Here is a 20,299-nt window from a genome sequence, read left to right as displayed (position 1 = left end):
TCTCCCTAACCTTCCTATCCAGCCCATTACAAGTCCTATTGTTTTCACCTCCTGAACTTCTGGAGTTGACATCATCATCTAGGATGTGATAAAATCACGTCTCACCTGGATCCCTGCAACTCTCCCAGTTGGTCTTCCTGCCTCATCTCTTGCCCACCTCCAACTCAATCTCCGCATTGCAACCAGAGAGATCATTTAAAAATATAAATCTGATCCCACCACCTTCATGCTGGAAACACTTCCATTATTTCCTACTGTACTTAGAATGAAGGCAAAACTGAACACAGAGCCCCAAAGGGCTCTGCCTGGCCTGCCCCGCCCACCTCCCCAGACCTCTCTGCCTCAATTCCTCACTCCAGCCATGGCTGAACTTCTCAGCTCTTCCCACTCTGCCTTCTCCCTCCCTCCCCAGAGCCTCTGCATGTGCTCTCCCCTTCTGTGTGCGATATCCTTAACTACATCTTCCAATTGACCTCAGAGCCATCATTACTTCATTGGAAAAGCCTGTTTCACTCTCCTAAAAGTCCATATGCCTGATTCTCGGGCCCGCAAAGCCTTCTTCTGCCATATTTTTGGTATATAATGTGAGACATTTTAGAAGGAAACTCAGCTGATCTCTTTCCTCTGACCTATTCAGGTCTCTTTGGGAATCTGTGTTTGGCAGCAGCCCAGTTGCCCTTTCCTGCCCTCCTCACCCTTCCCCTGCCTTTACTTACTGATGGGATGAGGGAATAATGAAGGAAGAGCTCCATGTCCACTGAGCTGGTACAAGTGCCATTTAACTGCCTGGTCCTGCAAAATGGCCAAAAACATCACATTCATATCATCAGTCATTGCTGTTGTCATTCACCCTTTAGTCTTGAACATCACTGTCAAGAAGTTTGGCTTAAGACCATCCGCTAAGACCACCTGATCTTTTTAAACTTCACTTCCTCAGAGCCAAGGCTGCTCACCTGTAGTGTGTCTTCCCTAAGTGGAATAATCTTTCATATTTTTTTCTCCAGCTTTATTATTTATCCAACTTCTCTGCTAACTGAAACTAAGTCCTTCATTTAGGGGCAGAATCCAGTTCTGTGGGGCTCAAAGCTTATATAATTTGGGCATGCTTTTAAAGTAATACTACAAAATGTCTTACTTTTTCATATTTTAAGGGAGACATATGACCATGTAAACACCTCATCAGCGTTCTTCCCACTCTCCCAGAGCCTTGGAAGGGTCCTGTGTGAGTGAGGGGCCCTGAGACTAAAGCATCCTTCACAAGAAATTAGCATTAGTCAAGGTCAAGAAACATCAGCTCACACCTGAGCCACTGCCGGGCTGTTGGGGCAGGAGAGAGATTACTGGACTACAGGCTGCAGACTCTGTTCTCTCCAGCCCCCACTATCTGCGGGACAGGACTGTCATTGTCTCATGTCTAAAACACATGGCAGTAGTGTTATGGCTTCTCTTCAGACAGATGCCTCCTTTCTGGGACTCCCACCACACTTTGTTCTTTCTGCTCTGATCTCCACAAGGCCACCACAACACACTCTATCATATATGTCCACATTTTTGTTCATGCTCTTCCCAACTCCTACACCATCCACCAACCAGCCAGCCATCTGCTGACCTTCTTTCCCTAGACAGCACCTACTGTTCCCTCAGACGTCTCAGAGAAGAGGACTCCTCTGGGGATTCCACAAGCTTGGCATATTCCCCAGTAAGTCTTTAAAATGCCAGTGCTCCACATTTATGTCTAACCATGGATCTGAAATATCTGATAATTGGTGGGGAGGGGATGGATGAGACCCAAACTGTCAGATATGTGATAGAACTGTAAAAGTCAGACTTCTGCTTTTAAGGAGGTAAACAGAGTATATATACCAGTCTCCTCAACCCATACAAAACCCTCAAAATGATAGGAAAGAAAGAAAGAACGAAAGAAAGAAAAAGAAAGAAGGAAAGAAAGAAAGAGAGGGAAGGAAAGAAAGAAAGAGAAAGGAAGGAAGGAAGGAGAAAGAAAGAGAGAATGCATAACCATACTAGAAAGCGAGAAGGGGCTCTATCAGGGACATGGAAATTACCAGAAGACCCTGAAAGATAGAGAGCAACTGGGACTAGATCAGAGTAAAGGCATCAGCCAACATGGCCACAGACTGTAGGAGCACTCAGGATGTGCTCAATACCCACAGTACAAGAAGTGGAAGCAGAATGGGGCTGGCAACAGACCACAGGAGAAGGAGGAAGAGGAGGAAAAGGAGGATGATAGGAAGGAGGAAAAAGAATTCTGAAACTTTAAGACAGGTCTTTTGAAATAACCTAGTCAGAAAAGAAAATGAGAATAAAAAATAAAACAAAATGAGAATAAAAAAGAATGAGAGCAGTCAAGCGAGAAGGCTCAAGATGGTGTGCCTGTTGGAGACCCCAATCTGCGTGAGCTTCCTTTCAGAGCATGAATGAAAGTTACTGGAATTCTCCAGTCCTGTCACTCCAAAGGAGCTACTGTTTACAGATGCCACAGTGACACCGCACCTCATGGCACTGCTTAGCAGGTTCCACTATATCCAGGAGTACATCTGTCGGATCGTCTCACACTGCTGTAAAGGGGCCAGATCATCAAACAATTTTATTTAGCTGTGGTGCAGTTAAGAATATTGCTCACCTACTAACCTCATTCTTCTACAAAGTTCAAATGCAAGCACTGAAATGTTTCTCAGTTTTACCCTGGTAAATGTTTTGGTTGATGGAGAATTGTTATCACAGATTTTTGTGATGATGTTACAGAGGGATAAGCATATTGAGATGCAGCTTACATCAGCAAAATGTTTAACTTACACTTATACAGCTGTAGCAATTCAGACAGATAACAAATGTATTAAAGACATTGCCTTATTTGGTTCAAATGTGCAGTAAGAAGAGATTACTAGAGGAGAGAGTTAAAGGAGCTGAGACACTCGCTTATCTGACTGAACCAGATATTGAGCTACAGAGAATCCCTAGCGTAACTGATCACCTCATTGCCATGTTTGCTGACTATTTCAAGTATCCCAACTCATTGAGTGCCATCACTGATATTAAAAGGCTTGATCATGATTTAAAACATGCTCATGAACTCTGCCAGGCTGCATTCAATCTCTACGACTCTCTTAGAGCAAATGATGAAGACATTCAGAAGAAAAGCCCTGAGACTGAAACTATGATGGACTGAATTGTGACTGGCTTGTCTGAGTCTAGTGTCAAGGTGCGGTTACCTGGTTACCTGCTGTCAGATGTTTGCACCGTTTATCCAGATCTGTGCAGCAGCTTCAAAACAGTTTCTAGGATCACACTCGGTGAAAACCTTTAATGAAGGTTTTACAAAATGCACCAGATGAAATCCTAGTAGTAGCATCTTCCACGGTATATAATCTTCTTGAATTTTCTCCAAGGAAAGAGTCAATTTTAAAATCAGGAGTTGTAAATCTACTTTGTGGATTAACCCAGAGTGAAAATCCTGCTTTACGAGTGAGCAGAATTTGGGCTTTAATGAATATGGCATTTCAGGCTGAACAAAAAATAAAACCAGACATGTTACAAAGCTTGAGTACTGAACGGCTATTCTGGTTATTATCAGATTCAGATTTGAATGTGCTGATGAAGACACTGGGACTTCTCAGAAATCTCCTCTTGACCTGGCTTCATATAATAAAATGAGTACTTATGGAAAGCAAATTATGCAAGCTGTCATCCTTATCCTGGAAGGGGAACATAACTTTAAGGTCAAAGAGTAGATACTGTGCATCTTAGCCAATATAGAAGATGAGACAACAGCAAAAGAATGTATTATGACCAATGATGATATCCTTCAGAAAATCAAATATTACATGGACCATTCACATGTCAAACTGCAGCTTCCAGCTATTTTTTGTATATCAAACCTCATACGGAATGAAGAGGAAGGTTCACAAGAATGCCAGGGTAAATTATGAGACATTGGCATCATAGATATTCTACATAAACTGAGTCAGTCACCAGATTCAGACCTTTGTGACAAGGCAAAGATGGCACTGCAGCAGTACCTGGCATGATGAGAGTGCCCCTAGGCACCTGTGAGCATCCTACATCCTTGTTTAAGAAAGCACAGGTGGCTCATGCCTGTAATCTCAGCACTTTGGGAGGGTGAGGCAGGCGGATCACGAGGTCAGGAGATCAAGACCATCCTGGCTAACAGAGCGAAACCCCATCTCTACTAAAAATACAAAAAATTAGCTGGGCGTGGTGGCAGGCGCCTATAGTCCCAGCTCCTCGGGAGGCTGAGGCAGGAGGGTGGCGTGAACCCGGGAGGCAGAGGTTGCAGTGAGCTGAGATCACACCACTGCACTCCAACCTGGGCGACAGAGCGAGACTCCGTCTCAAAAAAAAAAAAAAGAAAGTACAGGAACTAGTTTCATTTGATTTCTTCTATTTGCACAAGTTGCCTTGGACTGCAGGGAACTGTTGTGCAAAAGTAATTTAGTAGGCTTAGATCTCAACTTCACCTTGAGAACATTTTTTGAGGTAGTAATTTCCTCAGAAGATTACTATGTTTTGTTTTAGTTTTTTCTTAGCTACATGGACTCTTTATTAGAACAATCAATCATTTTCCTTCAGACCTACAATCTTTTGCCTATGCTGCAGCCACTTTGTGAGTGAGAATGAATATGTCTGTGTGAACACACAGGTGTGCGTGTGTGTGTGTGTGTGCATGTACATGGGCCAGAATGAATGTACATGTGTGTATGAAGGATACCTCACATTTTTCTTTTCTTATTTTGTGTGAAAATCTCTTTTCTACAGATTTTCCAGGTTTTAAGCATTGCTTGCTGTATAAAAACTTTACTGAATTATATAAAGTTTGAATGAAATGTTATTTTAAATACAAAACAATTGTTAAGTGTTCAATAAAGGTTATGCTGAATTTTGGTCAGATGAATATTTGTAAGTAAAAAATATATACATGTCTGAACCTGAAAAAAAAGGAATGAAGAAAGTCGATGAGACTTAAGGGAAATCATTAAGCAAAGAAATAGCTGTACTACAGAAATGACAGAGGGTAAGAGATAAACAAAGGCACAGAAAACCTACTTGACTATAGCTGAAAAGTTTACAAGTTTTGGGAGAGACATGGACGTCTAGATCCAGGAAGCACAAAGATCACCAATTAGATTCAACCCAAAAAGATCCTCTCTGAGGCACATTATAATCAAATGGCCAAAAACCAAAGACAAAGAAAGAATTCTAAAAGCTATAAGACAAAAGCATCAAGTCACATATAAGGGAAGCTCCATTAGAATCTCTGCAGATTTCTCAGCAGAAACCCTACAGGCAAGGAGAGAATGGGATGACATAGTCAAAGTGCTGAAAAACAAAACAAAACAAAACCAAACCCCTGTTAACCAAGAACACTATATCTAGCAAAACTCTCATCCTTCAGAAATGAAAGAGAAATAAACACCTTCCCAGATAAGCAAAAACTGGGAGAATTTATTACCACTAGACCAGCCTTACAAGAAACGCTTAAACGAGTGCTGCAACTGGAAGCTAAAAACCAATAACCAGTGGAGGTACATTCATAATCAAACTGATACTACCCCAGTGTTATAATGGTGCTATGTAAATCTTTCATTGCTTTAGTATGAAAAGTAAAAGTCAAAATGGTCAATAAGAGCTACAATTAGTGGCTAAGGAACATGCAATAAAGATATAAATTAAGGCAATGAAAATATAAATATTGGAAGGAGAACAATAGTATGGAGTATTTTTATACAACCAAAGTTAAATTATTATCAGCTTAAAGTTGTCTATTATAACTACAAGGCTCTGTGTTAGCCCCGTAATAACTACAAAAAAAAGAAAACAGACACACAAACAAGAAAAAGAAAGTAAACAATGCTTAATACCATAGAAAACCACTGAACCAAAGATAAACAGTAAGAGAGGAAGAAAAGAAAAAAGAATCTACCAAACAGCCAGAAAACAATCAAATGGCAGGAGTACATCCTACTTATCAATAATAACCGTGAATATAAATGGATTAAATTATCCAATTTCAAGTGAGCTCCTGAATGGATTTAAAAAAAAGACCCAACTATATGCTCCCTACAAGAGACTAGCCTCACTGGTAGACAAGCATACGCTGAAAGTAAAGGAATGGAAAAAGATATTTCATACAAACAGATACCAAAAGTGAGCAGGAGTACTCATACTCCTGATAAAAGATATAAGAGATAGACATTTTATCAGATAAAATAGACTTTAAGTAAAAAACTATAAAAAGCAACAAAGGAGGTCATTATCTAATGACAAAGGAATCAATCCAACAAGTGGATTAACAATTGTAAATATATATACACTCAACACTGAAGCACCCTAATATATGATGAATATATAATATTATGAATAATATATCATGAAGCACCCTAACATAAATGAATATTATTAGATCTAAAAGGAGAGATAGATTGTAATACAATAACAGCAGGGTACTTCAGCATCCCCCTTTCAACAACGGACAGATCATCTAGACAGAAAATCAAGAAAGAAACATTAGACTTAGGCCAGGCATGGTGGCTTATGCCTATAATCCCAATGCTTTGGTAGTCCAATGCAGGAGGGTCACTTGAGGCCAGGAGTTCAAGATTAGCCTGGGCAACATAGCAAGACTCCTTCTCTATAAAAATTTTTAAAAGTTAGTTGATCTCGGTGGCACATGCCCTGTCTCTATAAAACAAACAAACAAAAAACAACAACAAACAAACAAAAAACAAGAAACATCAGACTTAAACTGCTCATAGTCCAAATGGACTTAACAGACATGTACAGAACATTCCACCCAACACTGCAGAATACACATTCTTCTCAACTGCACATGGAACATTCTCCAGGACAGATCATGTATTAGGCCACAGAATAGGTCTTAACAAATGCAAGATGTTGAAATCATTTCAAGAATTTTTTTATTGACCACAATGGTATAAAAACTAGAAATCAATAACAGAAGGAACACTACAACAGAAGTACAAATGTATGGAAATTAAACAACATGCTCCCAAATAACCACTAGGTCAATGAAAAAATTAAAGAGGGAATTTAAAAATTTATTGAGGAAAAATAAGAGTGGAAACACATTGTACCAAAACCAATGGGACACAGCAAAAGCAGTTCTAAGGGGGAAGTGTATAGCCATAAATACCTACATCAAAAAAGAAGAAAGACTTCCAATAACCCAATGACACACCTCAAGGAACTAGAAAAACAGAAACAAACCAAACCCCAAATTGTTAGAAATAAGTAAGTAATAAAGTTGAGGTAAGAAATAAATGAAACAAGACCAAGACAAGCAATTTTTACTTCATTTATTTTTTATTTTTTTATTTTTTTTGAGATGGAGTCTTGCTCTGTCACCCAGGCTGGAGTGCGGTGGTGTGATGTCAGCTCACTGCAACCTCTGCCTCCCAGGTTCAAGTGATCCTCATGCCTCAGCCTCCCCAGTAGCTGGAATTATAGGCTTCCACCACCATGCCCAGCTAATTTTTGTATTTTTAGTACAGACGGGGTTTCACCATGTTGCCCAGGCTGGTCTCCAACTCCTGACCTCAGGTGATCCACCTGCCTCAGCTTCCCAACGCGATGGGATTACAGGCATGAGCCACCACACCAGGCCAAAAAAAAAGCAATTTTTAAAAACTTAGCAAAAAAGAGTTCTGTTTTCTGAAAAGATAAAATCAACAAACCTTTAGCTAGACTAACAATAAAGAGAGAAGATGCAAATAAAGTCAGAGATTAAAAAGAATACATTACAACTGACACCAGAGAAATATAAAGGATCATAACAGACTCATGAATAACAACTATACGCAAACAAATTTGAAAACATAAAAGAAAAGGATAAATGCCTAGACACATATAACACCTGAAGGTTAAATTATGAAGAAATAGAAAACCCAAATAGAGGAAAAACAAGTGAGAAAATTGAATCAGTAACAAAAAGTCTTTCATCACAAAAAGTCCTTGACCCAATGGCTCTGCTGCTAAATTCTATCAGACATTTAAAGAAAAGCTAATATCAATTCTTTTCAAACTATTCCAGAAAATTGAGGAGAGGGGAATAGTTCCAAATGCATTTTACAAGGCCAGCATTATGCTGATTCCAAAACCAGATGAGGGCACACAATAAAACAAAACTACAGGCCAATATCTCTGATAAACATAGATGCAAAAATTCTCAACAAGGTATTGACAAACCAAATTCAACAGCACATTAAAAATATCATTCACTATGATCAAGTGAGATTCATCCCAGGGATGCAAAGATAGTTCAATAAATGCATTTCAATACATGTGATATACCACATTAACAGAAAGAAAGACAAAAACCACATGATCACTTCATTAAATGCTGAAAAAGCATTTGACAAAATTCAATATCCCTTCAAAATAAAAACTCTCAACAAATTAGGCATAGAATATATGTACCTCGATCCAATAAAGGCCATGTGCGACAAGCCCACAGCTAACATAATACTGAATGGGGGGAAGCTGAGAGATTTTGCTCTAAGATCAGGAATAAGACAAGGATGCCCACTTTCACTACTTCTATTCAACATAGTACTGGAAGTCCTGACCAGAATAATTAAGCAAGAAAAAAAAAAGGCATTCATATTGGAAATGAGGAAGTCAAATTGTTTCTATTTGCAGATGACATAATCTTGTATCTAGAAAGTCTTAAAGACTTGACAAAAAACTATTAGAACTAGCAAATGAATTCAATAAAGTGTCAGGAGGCCAAATCAAAACATAAAAATATCATTGCTATACAGGGAAAGAAGGAAGGAAGGAAGGAAGGAAGGAAGGAAGGAAGGAAGGAAGGAAGGAAGGAAGGAGGGAGGGAGGGAGGAAGGGAGCGAGCGATGGATGGAGGGAGGGAGGGAAGGAACGGAAGGAAGGAAGGAAAAAAGAAAGAAAGAGAGAGAAAAAACAAACAAAAAAACCCTAGGAATAAACTTAACCAAAGAGGTGAAAGATCTCTACACTGGAAACTATAAAACATTGATAAAAGAAATTAAAGAGGACACAAATAAATAGAAAGATGGTCCATGTTCATAGATTGAAAGAATTAATGTTGTTAAAATAGCCATAAAATACCCAAAGCAATCTATAGATTTAATGCAATCCCTGTCAAAACACCAATAATATTCTTCACAGAAATGTAAAAAACAATTCTAAAATGTATATGGAATCACAAAAATCTCCAAATAGCCAAAGCAATCCTGAATAAACCTGGAAGCATCACACTATTTGACTTTAAAATATACTATTAATACAAAGCTATACTAACCCAAACAGCATGGTGTTGGCATAAAAAGAGGCACGTAGAACAATGGCACAAAACAGAGAGCCCAGAAATGAATTCATGAATCTACAACTAACTGATTTTTCACAAAGGTGCCATGAACACACATCGGGGAAAGGACACTCTCTTCAATAAATGGGGCTGGAAAAATTGGATATCCACATGCAGAAAAATGAGAATAGACACTCCCACTACCTCTCACCACATACAAAAATCAAATCAAAATGGATTAAAGACTTAAATGTAAAACTTAAAGCTATGAAACTATGAGAACATCAGGGAAATGCTTGATGATATTGGGCTGGGCACGGATTTTTAAAGTAAGCCCTCAGAAGCACAGGCAACAAAAGCAAAAATGACAAACGGTATTACACCAAACTAAAAAGCTTTTGTGCAGTGAAGGAAAGAGCTGACAGAGTGATAAGACAACCTACAGAATGGGATAAAAGATTTGCAAACTATCTGACAAGGAGTTAATACCCAGAATATACAAGCAACTTAAACAACTGAACAGCACAACTAGTTATTTAACCCAACTAAAAAATGGGCCAAAGACCTTAATAGCCATTTCTCAAAAGAAGACATACAAATGGCCAACATGAAAAATTTCAACATCACTAATCATTAGGGAAACGCAAATCAAAACCACAATGAGATACCACCTCACTACAGTTAGAATGGCTATTCAAAAAGACAAAACAAAACAAGTGTTGGTGAGGATGTGAAGAAAAGGGAACATTTACACACTTTTGGTGGGAATGTAAATTAGTACAGCCATTATGGAAAACAGTATAGAAGTTCCTCAAAAAAACTGAAACTAGAACTACCATATAATCCAGCAACCCCCAGTATGGGTATTTATCCAAAGAAAATGAAATCAGTATATCAAAGAGGTATTTGCACTCCCACGTTTACTGCAGCACTATTCACAATAGCCAAGGTACAGAATCAACCCATGTGTTCAACAACAAATGAATGGATAAAGAAATCGCGGTGCATACACAGTGGAATACTATTGAGCCATAAAAAAGAATGAAATCCTATCATTTGCAACAACATGCACGAGCCCGGAGGACATTATGTTAAGTGAAATAAGCCAGACACAGAGAGACAAATACCAAATGATCTTACTCATATGCAGAATCTTTTAAAAAGGTGATACAGAAGTAGAACAGTAGTTACCAGAAACCAGGGAGGGAATGGGAGAAGGAAGAATGGGAAGAAGTTGGTGAATGGGTACAAAGTGATAATTAAATAAGATTAATAAATTCTGGTGTTCTATTGCACAGTAGGATATCTATAGCTAACAGTAAGGTATTGTACACTACAGAATAGCCGAAGCAGAGGTTTTTAATGTTCTCAACATAAATAAATGATAAATGTATAAGATAATAGGTATACTAACTATCCAGATTTGATCGTTGTACAGCACATGCATAAACCAAAACATTAAATTGTGTTCCATAAATATGTAGAATTACAATGTGTCAATTAAATTTTTATTTTAAATGATAAATAAAATGAGGGTCAATCTGAAGAGCGACATACACCTACGTGCTGCATCTAGAACACAGTTATCTATATTCCTCCCTCCATTCTCCAACATGTGCCACTGATCGCCTTTGCGGGCAGGGGCGGGGTGGCGTCTCCCACATCCTTCTGCTTTTTTTGGTCCTAACATGATCACTCTGTAGTAGTAAGTTAAACCTATGATAGTAGCTTTCACTGATTGGTGTCACTTTATTGTGTCCCTATGTCCCAGGCATTCTGCTATTTTATATTACCTAACTCAACCTTTACTAGAATCTTATGAGGTAGGGTGTATCAGCCCTTTTTTAAAATGAGGAACTCAAGCCAGGCGAGGTGTGATGATTTACCCAGGAGGAAGCAAGTGTGGGAGGCAGGCTCCCCTTCACGTCCCCTTCCTCTGTCCCAGTCCTTGGCTCACCCAGGTGGTTTCTCGGAGCTCCAGAGTTTCCTGGCTTTCCAGGCTGTGGCCAACTCACCTCTGTCCTCAGAGACCAGTCCAGCGCCTGGCAAAGAGGCTCAGGGAATGGTGATTAATTCCATGGGACTCTCTGCCAGGGAACTGAGGCCCAGAGAGCAGAGATCAGAAGCATCAGCTGCCCAGGACTTCTGAGGTCCCTCATTGTGCTCATTGAGCAGGGCGCTGACCACCTTGTGGGCACAGAAGAAACGGTTCCCACTTCTCAGTGCAGAGTGGGTTAGGGAAGGAGGAAGGGGTGTGTGCAGAGTGCATGTGAGTGTGCATCCATGTGATGCCTTCTGCAGTGCAGCCATGTGTACTTTGGGATGTCTGATTCTGCACCCGCCCTGCCCTGCCTTTGTGAATCCCACGAATCCCCTAGTTCATTCTCCAGAATCCTGCCTTGGAGGTCTGAGGTAGATGTAGAGGTGCTGAGGCTGGCTTGTGCCAAATTGGAAGAACCAATTGTCATGCTCTAAGGAATTCTGCAAGCCAGTTGTGAAGCACCACCATTGTTTTTAAAAATTAAATTATATAAACCTATAATTAAATAAGTTATATTAAAAACAAAAGATAAAAAAAGACTCAAAACTCATCTCTTCAGGCTGGGCACAGTGGTGGGCACCGATAGTCCCAGATACTCGGGAGGCTGAGGCAGGACGATTTCTTGAGCCCAGGAGTCTGACACCAGCCTGGGCAACGTAGTGAGACCCTGTCTCTAAACAACAAAACTCATCACTTCCCTATTGTTTTGCTACCTTTTACTATCATCTATGCTCTTGGGATTATTTACATCTATTGCATCTGTATAATGTAAACACTGTTATGATGTGCTGTTGTGCGTCGCTTTCCAACTCCATATTCAGTGACATCACCTCGCTTGACATCAGCCATGGTGGAAGTGTTTATATCATGGCAATAGGCAAATACCACAAAATCAGGGCTTGATTTATTGTTTTGTAGACTGCCTGTAAAGTGACAGAGAAAATGTTAATAATGCAGATTTAAAAACATGTTTGTAGCTATTACAGAGTGCATAGCACAAATAATTGAGAAAATATTCTTCCAGAATTCAAGAACGTTCACCCCACTCAGCAAAGTAGCTCCTGACAATCAACAAACAAGTCGTGACTTACATCTAGTCTTTGTTGTCTCCCATTTTTCTTACTTATTAATATAAATAAAAATATCAACCAATAATCATGTCGAAACTATGTTCACTCATCAATTGCAATCATAGCTTGGCTACAGATGAATTCAGCAGAAATTAAGGAAAGCATTCTATGATAATTAATTGGCTGAATGGAATTTGCAATAAAGATATTGTATATTTTTTGTCAATTATGTAAAATGTATTGTATCAGTATAATTTATAATAAGCTTATATATACATATGCATACTTTTTCAAGAGCCAGTTATGATACATTTCCCAGGATACCACTGGGCACAAGGGACCTTGGCTCTGGCATTTCCTAAAATAATGAAGATATCAGAGTTTCTAGGACCAAGGTCAACATTAACTATGTTTTAGAGGAAAGACAACAAGGTTAAATAAAAGAACTCAAGAGAAAGCCAGTGCCCTACCCTATGCTCTTCTCTCTATGCTCTGCATTGCACAAATCCTTTTTCCCTACTTTGTAAAATGAGGACATTGGACCAGACAAAATTTTTTAACTACAAGTCACAATTGTATGTGTTACATATATAACACACGACTCATAGTTACAACTATGACCCAGTTGAGATGTGTGTGCACACATGCATGTTTAACAAATTTCTGTGCATGCGTGTTTAACGAATTTTCACAAAACAATACCCTTACCATGCTCAGTGCCCTTTGGTAGTCCTAATTTGGTTCAAGTCATCTGTACTCTGTCCCATTCATTTTGTACAATGCTGGTCATAAACACTAAATTGATTTTACAGCCCACTAATGGGTTGCAATCAAGTGTTTGGAAAAAGAAAACACAAACAAACTTGACTATCAGATGATGCTAGGGGGCCATCTGTCCATGAAGGCCTCTGACGCATTCTGCAAATACGTGTCTTCACACTGCAGGATCCTAAACACCCGCGACCTGCTCAGATGTGTAAACAGCAAATGAGGTCAGGTGCAAACTTTAGCTCAGAGCTTATCGCCTCTCTGGGCCCTCCTCCTCGCTCCTCCCTGACCCAAAGTCATTCCCTCCTCCCTCCCACTTCTCCTGTCCCAGCCCCACTGAACTTGGCTGAGGGTCCTCTCTAGCACTCATCACATCTTCTTCATGCTATAGGGGCACTTTTCACGTCTCATCTCTCACTTTCCAGTTGCGAGGTTTTCAAAAGCTAGAAACACGTTTTCTTCAACTGTGAATTCCACCCGTCCCTTACCCAACCCCTACCCTGAGCTTCTGGACTTCAGGCAAGGTACATGATAAATCCAAGTAAGTGCTTGCTGAATGAGTGAGTGAAGGAAGGAAGGAGAGAATGCAGGGAGGGCGGGTGCCAGGGAGACATACACTCTGCACTGTGTACTCGGCCTGCATACGGCTGAGCTGTCTCCTGGCCCCTCATCCACTCGAAGTAGTGGAATCACAGACTAGCATCCACCCATGGGAAGTGTGAATGCCTCCACACTCTCTGTCACTCTCCCTCCCCACAGGGCAGCCCTGAAGCTCCATTCGGGCACTTTCAGGGGTAAGAACCCTGTACCTCCCAGGCCGACCCTGCCATCTTGCTGAGTCAGCCAGGCTCAGTGGAAAAGCGTGGGCTTTGGAGCCAGGAAGACCATGAGAGTGAGTCCCAGCTCCACCACGCGCCAGCTGTGTGACTGTGGGCGAGCCGTGCCCCTCTTTGGGTCTTACTCTTCTCATCCTGAAAATGGATCCAGTGTCCCCCTTCCAGGGCTCTGTGTGGATGAACTACAACGAGAGTCAAGTGCCCGGCCTTGTGCCCAAAGAGTAGTGCTTATTTTCTCAATCTTTTCCCTGCTTTTGGACAGCTCTGACAAAAGAAAGGTGTTTTTCCTTTCACAGAACTGAAAGGGGACTGTCACTGGTTGCGTTTCTACTCCCTCAGAGCCTGGACCCTGCCTGCTCCTCTGTCCCCAGAGCATGTGGTAAGCAGTGGCAACCTCTCCCATTCCCCACAGGCTCTGCCTTCTATCCCCCAGCCCCAGTCCAGTGCCATGCATGGCTGTGCTCAGCCAGGCTGGCATCCCTGGCCTTCTGCTAGGGCTGAAAGTGCCAAGGACTCCACTACCTTTGGGTCCCTGACCGTGCAGTGAATTGCAGTCCCCACCTGGTTGACCAGTAGCCAGAGCGGCTGCCCACACCTGGCCCCATGACCAATCTTACCCTTCCCTACTGCAGGAAGACTGACCCAAAGCCCAGCACCTTTGCCCAGCATGGGCCAGGTGCCCTCCTGAGCCACCGGCCTCCTTTGAAGCCCTCATGTGAAGAGGCCCAGTCAGGAAAATCCACTTTGAGTCCCTCCCAGCTCTGCTGCTAAGCACTGTGGCTCTTTAGGCTCAGGGGCCCCATAGGTCTGTTTGCTCACTTCTGAATTGAGGGGATGGGATGGACTGCTTGGGACACGGCCCAGTTTCACAGCCACCAGTCCACTGTTTGGAGCTAACTTTTTGTAGGTCTGTGTCCCCCACTGGATGGGGAGCTCTTCGAGGGCAGAGGCCCTTCTCATTTAGCTCCCTGTGCCCAGCTCCTGCCCATATCTCTGGCAACAGTTGGCACTCACTCATGTTTCCTAAGCGGGTGGATGGAAGGCTAACATCCCTCAAGGGTCTACTGTATGCCAAACTTTGTTTTAAACATTTAGTATGTTTACCACCTCGTTTCATCCTCACAACAGCCCTATGGGAAAGGTACATTATCACCCCATTTCACAGATGAGGAAACTGAGGCACTGAAAGATCTAGAATGTTGTCCAAACTTAACACAGCTAGCAAGTTGGGGAGCCAGGCATTGAATGCTAACAATCTGGATGATCGTAAAAGAACTCTCTGACTGCCAAGTTTTGATTTCAATATAATTTTCAGCTTCTATGGCCAGGGCAGTCTGGGCTCTCTCAGAATCAAGATGAGAGAATGGCAGGGGCTTGTGTAGGTTTGAGAACAAACTTCCGTATCAGATCACTTGTACACCACTTTAAGAATTCCCTGGAGAGAGCAGATTTTTTTTCAAAAAAGAAATCCAGGCAGGGCATGGTGGCTCGAGCCTATAATCCCAGCACTTCGGGAGGCTGACGGGGGAGGATCGCTTGAGCCTAGGAGTTCGAGACCAACCAAGGAAACACAAGGAGACCCCCATCTCTACAAAAAATAAAAAGCTTAGCTGGGCTTAGAGGTGCATGTCTGTGGTCCCAGCTATTCAGGAGGCTGAGGTGGGGGGATCACCTGGGCCAGGGAGACCAAGGCTGCAGTGAGCTGTGATCGCACCACTGCACTCCAGCCTGGGTAACAGAGTGAGACTCTTGTCTCAAACAAAAACATAAAAATGAAATCCATGATGAAGTAATAGGCTGCCTAGGAGAGGAGGAGGGGATGGGGGAGTATCAATGAAACTAGATTGGCCATATGTTGACAATTGTTGAAGCTGGCGGTTCATGATGCTATTCCCTTTTCTTTTGCATGGGTTTGCATATTTCCATTATAAAAAGCTTAAATTTTTAAAATAAAATAAGAGGAAGTCCATGACTACCATAAACCCACAGAAGTTTGCTGACTGTCTTTCTGGTTGTTTCCCAGTTTCTCCCTTTCCCCTGCAGGCCTGCCTCTGACAGCCCCTCAGAGCATCACATGCGGTCCCCCTGCCTTTCTCTCTTTGTGTGTTGGCTTGTCTCTATGTCTGTCACTTTCTGTGACCTTCTAAGAATCAGGGAAAAGTTCTGCAATCAAGCCCACACATAAACACCCTGTTTTTATTTCATTTTCTTCCGGAGCCTCTCTTTTTCTTCTCTGTATGTCCAAATCTCTGTTCTCTTTGTCTTTGCCTTGACTTCTCCATTCATTTTGACCTTGCTGTACGGCTGGCTAGGAATGGTCAGCTCCGGCTGGTACCCTGCTTTAGAAAATGTGCACGGAGGGTGTTTTCATGCATGCCTGAAAAGTTCAGAGAGTGCTACCACGAAAAAAATTGGTTGTTGAAGAAGACAGAAACTTTTCTTTTCTACCTCCTTTCTTTCTTAACTGTCTAATAAAGCCATACTCATTTTCACTTCTTTTCACTTAATAAAAATAACATTAATAATAGCCATTGTTTATTGAATGTGTGCTGTGTGCTGGGCATTTGGATAAGGTTCTTATAGTTATTGTCTCACTCAACCCTTCACAACCTGTGTAACACGTATTCCCACTTCACAGATGAGAAAACTGAGGCTTTAGAGAGGTTAAGTAAAAGCCCAAAGTCACTTAGCTAGAGGCTAGCAGAGCTGGAGTTTAAACCCTTCTTATATTTTCCAAAGAGGAAACATATTCGGGCACTACAATGACATTAAGACATTGATAAAGGTTTCATGTCTGGGGTCCTTAGTGGGAACAGTGACACCCCTCCCCCACCCCTCACTGGTAGACAAATCTGAACTACATGCTCAGGCTGCGCCCTGCCCTGTGAGAAGGACCCTGACCAGCTGAACTATACCCAGAAAGAGGACCGTGATGGAGAGGGGGCCCTGAGAGGGATAGGTAGAAGCTCTCAGGGGCATGGTGCTGACTTCAAAGGAACGTCAAGGGTCCAAGGGGCACAGCTGGCACCAAAGGGGAGGCCACATTCTCTGGGTCCATCCTGGACTTTCCCTCTAATTCCAGACCACAGGGCCAGTTGTCAGCCTCCTGGTTATGTGTCTCTGGATGTCCCATGGGCACCCCAGTCCAACATGCCCCATCTGAACACCCCAACTTCCTGCTCCTCCCCTGGCATCCTCATCTCAGGAGTGGCACCACCTCTGACCCATTCATCCAAGTCAGGGACCCAAAGTCATCCTCTACTCCTTCCTCTCCAATCCCTGCCAAATCCAGACACATCTCTTCACCCCGACAGCCACGACCTTCGTCTAGGCCACTGTCCCCTTTGTCTGGACTATCTCAGTAGCCTCCTGCTCGGGCTCCTACCTCCTAACCATTTTCCATTCTGTGACCGGAGGGATCTTCCTAAAAATCCTCCTCTTAACCTTTCCCTTCTCCCAGCCCAAGGGGCCAGCTGGAGAGAGGGGGGAAAGGAATAATGCTCTCAGACCTTCCAGTTCCAGTCTTTGCCCACCTCTGGCTGCCTCCTGTGCTCCCTGTCCACTGGTCCTGCAAGCCGTCCCTCTGGTCTGTTTCTGGCCTCAGGTCTCTTCCATCCACTGCGTTCAGGCTCCCTCCCTCTTCCCGTGGGTGGGATTCGGGGTATCTCCTTTCCCAAGTCACTCTTATTATTCCTGTTGGTGTTTTCTTGGCTCATTTCCCTCTTTGATCCTCCACGGTTCTAAACAGATATTGTGACGCCAGAAGGTGATGGTTGGATTTTTTGTTATATTTTGGAGTAGGCTTTCAGTTCTTGGATCTAAAACATTTGAAGGTTAGAATAAGAATTCTTAATTCCTGCCATCGGGGCAGGACTCTACAGATCTCGAATCCTTCCACATTCTTGTTCTCACATGATCTTCACAAAGCTGTGGTTTAGGTAAGGCAGGGGGTATCACACCTGATTCGGAGATGAGGAAATTCCAGGATTTGAACCCAGGCCCCCTAACAACACATCTGGGCTCTGCCCACTCCACTCTGTCTCTGAACTGAAGATGAAAGGAAATCTATTCACTGACCAAGTAACCTATCTATGTTATTTCCTCCACGCCAGCCTGTCTACAAATTCGCTAAAACATGCCTTTCTCCTGGTTTTCATTAATCACCAGCATCAAGGAAGACAGTTGCTAGGAACATGCCGCTATCCAGCATGACTTGTCTCAGATCTGCCTCTTAAAGCTTAGCTGGTGTTTTTGGGAAGCATCTTGGAGCAGGGGTACCACGTGCAGCCCTGCTGGGCAACGCGCTGGCAAAGGAGGCTTCTCTCAATTGTTCTTCAGGTTCCTCCGGGCTCTTGGATGTCACTGCTTCTGATGAGCTGATGTTCTGCCCAGTTCTCGTCACAGCACCGAAAAACTCAAGAGAAAAGGCAAACTTCCAGCAAATATTTACCTAAGAAATGAAAGCAAGCAGGCAGCCCACTTCCTCATTCCAGAACACTGCTGACTATTCAGCTCTTCCTCCCCTTCTCATGCTGCAAATGTAGGACTTACACTCCTATTTCCTCTCTCCTGGGCTCTTGCTGGCCCTTTCAAGCTCCTGCTGTGGGCACCATCCCCGAGCTGTTGGAACTTTGCCCAGCAGCCATGGCCCCTTTGGTTAGCTGTAAAAATTATTACAGGCAATAAACTAGGACTCTGCCTTAAGGCAATACACTAGGACCCTGGGCTTCCAGATTCTCTTGGAAACAAGGCAGCCCATTTGCGGGGAGAAGAGGCTGAAGACAAGTTCAGAACTGAATTCCAACCACACGGCAGGACCCGCTAGCTGTCCACCAGGTGTTCCTGCTCCCTTTCTATAAAGTCAGGATCTTTTCATCCCAGGCCATACTTCCCAGCCACCCCAGCATCTAGGGACAGACATGGACTAGGTCTCACCCATGGAGTGTGAGCCAAAGTGAGGTGTGTCACTTCTAGGCCAAGATGGCCAGGGAACAAGCGTGTCTTTCCCACCCTCTCCTTCCCCATCTGTTGGTTGGACTCTAAGGCTCTGAAGGATATAGAATCACAGGAGGGAAGGCATCTGGGTCCCTGAATCACCATGCAGACAAAACTGTCCTCTACATAGCCTGTCCTCTCACAGACTAATGCATGAGCAAGAAGCAAAGTTCTACTGTAATAAGCGGGTGAAGAGTGGGGCTTATTTGTTCTAGCAGCTGGTGTTACCACAGCAGACACAGCACAGGATGTAGAGGACTTGCAAGCACCATGTGGTCCATCCTTTATTTTAAGGATAAAGCTTCATTTTGATGTAATTACCTCTTTAAATGTCCTATCTCCAAATACGGTTACATTCTAAGGTACTGGGAGTTAGGGCTTCAACATGGGAATTCGGGAGGGAGATACAGTTCAGTCCATAACACCCCTGATCGAATTGGCCATGGTGGAGTGGGAGAGAGTCATGGAGGCAGTGAACAGACACCATAACTGACAAACCCAGGCCATTTGTGTTTGCCAACCCTGACCTCTTCACTCCTGCCTGGAGAGGCTCCTCCCACCTCTACTGATCGGCATCGCTCTTGTTCATTAAATTCTGCCTCAAGCAGAATCTGCATGAAGTATCTTCTGATCGCCGTGATGCAATATGCTGTCTGGGCTTGGCCTACATCCTTTTTTGTCATACGTTTATTTGTTCATTTAACACATACTTATGGAGAAATAGTCAGGTGCAGTGGTTCCAAGTGTGGACTTGAGGGCCAACTCCATCATTTACCAGCTGTGTAACTTCAGGCAAGTTTCATTGTTAACCTCCCTGAGCCTCAGTTTTATCTAAGATAAGCTATGACCACCTTATGGACAGTGGGGCTGAAATGAGCTAGTAGACATAAAATACTTAGCAGGGTACCTGACAGACAGTAAGCACTCAGTGAACATTGGCTATCATTGGGAGCCAACTATGTGCCAGGTACTGAGCACACAGTCACAAAATCACAGCCCCCTTCTAGGCCAGAGTGGCTTGGAAGCCACAGCTAGATCTGATTCAGCATGATATATGGGATACAGGCGAAGCCCCATACATACTTATTCTCAAAATGAAAATGATGAAAGAAAAAAGAGGACGAGAAATACAAGGATTGAGTACAACATACCTCTTTTGCTGGATGTCTAAAAGCAAAGAAACACTGCAAATGCATTTCCTCTGAAACCAGGCTGTCTCCCTCACTGATGGAAGCATTTCTTTGTGTGT

At 42.7% G+C, this 20,299-nt stretch overlaps 1 pseudogene across 1 annotated transcript; it reads left to right on the top strand.

Moving 5' to 3' along the window:
• Nucleotides 1-2,457: 2,457 nt before the first annotated feature.
• Nucleotides 2,458-4,141, top strand: LOC100589372 (annotated as a pseudogene). The gene has a single exon (XR_004031406.1). The product of XR_004031406.1 is annotated as an armadillo repeat-containing protein 8 pseudogene (transcript).
• The last annotated feature ends 16,158 nt before the right edge of the window (nucleotides 4,142-20,299 follow it).

Source organism: Nomascus leucogenys, chromosome 8 (genome assembly GCF_006542625.1).
Source record: "Nomascus leucogenys isolate Asia chromosome 8, Asia_NLE_v1, whole genome shotgun sequence".
Classification (NCBI taxonomy): Eukaryota; Metazoa; Chordata; class Mammalia; order Primates; family Hylobatidae; genus Nomascus; species Nomascus leucogenys.
This window is presented reverse-complemented; position numbering and strand designations above follow the sequence as displayed.